Genomic DNA, 2,765 nt, shown 5'->3' on the forward strand with positions numbered 1-2,765 from the left:
GATAAGGATCTAATCCCTGAGGCCGGAAACTTACTAAGAATTTACATGATGCCACCCACTATGGGAGGGATAAGGCTCGATACAAAAGGCTTTTTCAGGGAAGGGGCTTAAAAGAACAGTAAAACAAGTAATGCTTGCCTGTGATTTATGTGCGCATAATAACACAGGCCTATCCAACACGCCCTTCATTACTCAGGCCAGAGGGACATGTCCAGGGAAAGACTGGCAGCTAGATTTCACCCAAATGCCTCCCACGATCAGGACATAAATATCTTCTTGTGTTTGCTGATACTTTCACAGAATGGGTTGAAGCTTTCCCCACCTGATCTGAAAAGGCTATGGAAGTCTGTAAGCCCCTTTTAAAAGGTTATGGAAGTCTGTAAGCCCCTTTTTCTTTATTTAAAGAAATAATTCTTTGGTTTGGACTTCCAAAGTTCCTCCAGAGCAATAACGGGCCCTCTTTTATAGCTGAAATTACACAAGGGCTCACAACGGCTCTAGGGATAGACCACACTTCTTGGCACGCCCAGTTTTCACGGAAGGTAGAGAAAATGAACCATACTTTAAAGAAAACCATAGCAAAGCTCTGCCAAGAAACTCATGCCTCCTGGACCAACTTGCTTCCTATTGCACTCCTCAGGTCCGTGTAGCCCCCAGGAGTGGTCTGAGACTCAGCCCACTTGAAATGACCTATGCGAGGCCTTTCCTTACTACTAACATTCTACTGGGTGAGCATGTGAACCAGGTGCTCCGATATATTACTAATTTAGGACAAGTTCAGAAGGTAATCCAGGACTAGGCCCACAAGGCACTGCCAACTCCCAATAAAAATACAGATGCAGGAGTATTTCCTTCACCAATGAACCCCCAGGATCAAGTTCTTCTTAAAACCTGGAAAGACAGGTCCCCAAAAGACCAAATATTGCCAAAATGGAAGGGCCCCTATAAGGTAATTTTAGACACCCTCACTGCTATCAAACTGCAAGGGATATCTAGCTGGTACATTTGTCCAGACTAAAGCTTTTACCTCCAGAAACCCCACAGGTCACAACAGAAGAACAATATACCTATAAGCCAGTGGGAAATCTTAGATACCTATTCAAAAGACAGGCACCGGGACTTCCCTGGTGGTCCAGTGGTTGGGACTTTGCTTTCCAATGCAAGGGGTGTGGGTTCGATTCCTGGTCGGGGAGCTAAGATCCCACATGCCTCGTGGCCAAAAAACCAAAACATATAAGGGACTTAAAATAGCTGTGCATGGGCAGTTGGGGCAAATTATGAACAACAAGATACAAAAAGACCAAAACCCCACACAGCAGCACCAAGGGTGTGGGCAGACCACCTAAACACCCCCTCTGGCCCGACCCCTGGACCCGCCCCTACCCTCCCTCCATGAAAGGAACCAGCTCGCCTGCCGCTGGGAGGGAGTAAGGGAACCTGTTACTTGTTTTCCTTCTGCCTGCGGCATTAGGAGCCCCAATAAAGCCTTGCCTGAATTTGTCTGGCTTCTTGTCAATTTCTATTGATTAAAGAAGCCAAGAACCCTGGTCTCTAACAAAAGTACTTCCTAAAATTAAAATATAGCTAATGTAAGCAAATTAGGACTGAGGGTGTGGTTTTCAGATGCAGCCCAGGCTGTCTCTGTTGGGGTGCCACTCTGCTGTGTTCTCAATTGCTGGGCTGGGAGCTGGTGAGCTTGGGCTTCACTTTCTGAGGGTGTCTTGTGGGTGTCACCCAGTTGCCACATGAATAATGGATTCCTGGGGACAGCAGAGTATGCTCACAGTGCCATTATTTTGCTTGAACAAGCCTAGGCAGAGGCTGGCTCTTTCTTCCTAAATCATGCTAGAATTAAGCATAATCCCTAGGGTTTATTTTCCCCAAAATGCAGGGAGAAAGTTTGCTTAAAATAATACACACAAGGTGAGCTGTTGTTTTCAGAAATTAGAGCTTGATCGTGAATCTGTGTCAGTCAGTATTTGAGTGCCACAGTACAGAGTGCCGCAGGTAGAAACAATGAGTACAATTTATTATCACAGCAATAGTTTCAGACCATTCTTAGAGTGACGGGCTTCTTCCATGTCTAAAACTGCAGTGACTGTGTGACCAGTAAACCACAATGAGTCATTAACACGTAGAGACTTTTCTTGCCATTTCCAAGTTATCACCCCCAAACGGTATATCAAAGAGACTGGTCTTAAATAGGATTTGCAGTCAATCACTAATCCTTAAGGTGGTTTAAAATCTTTTTCATAATTTGTTTTATCAAACAGCAGAAAAGGAGTTCTTTTGAAGAATAACTCGAGCCCTGTATGTGAACCATCAGGAAAGCACAGAATCAATGTTTCATAAATATACAGGACAGCAGCCCAAACATGAACTTTTTCCCACAGACAGTTTGGCCTCTGCTCCATCTGTGCCCGAACTGGGCCGGCTCCAGGTCTGCTCCGGAGTCAGTTCTAACCCAGCTGCTTGGGTAAACAAGCCAGAACACAGTGCCCCAGCAAGATAGCTAGGAGGAGGATGGCTTAGAATCAATAAACTAGGTTTTTTCACCTCTATTTTAACCTTTTCAGAAAGAAACAAATGCCAACAAAAGCCAGCACTAGAGGGGTTTGTTTGGAAAAGCAACTACCCAGGGGTGGCCTTGGAAATTCAGCCCAATCCCATAACTACCAACAGTGAGAATCAGTGTTTAGGATGATGACCCTGACATGTTACAAATACACTATTGCTAAAAATGGTATAATAAAGTATATAGTAAA

The sequence above is a fragment of the Delphinapterus leucas genome, chromosome 13 (genome assembly GCF_059928025.1).
Source record: "Delphinapterus leucas isolate spDelLeu-1000000601 "Yukka" chromosome 13, BTC_Dleu_Yukka2, whole genome shotgun sequence".
NCBI classification, from domain to species: domain Eukaryota; kingdom Metazoa; phylum Chordata; class Mammalia; order Artiodactyla; family Monodontidae; genus Delphinapterus; species Delphinapterus leucas.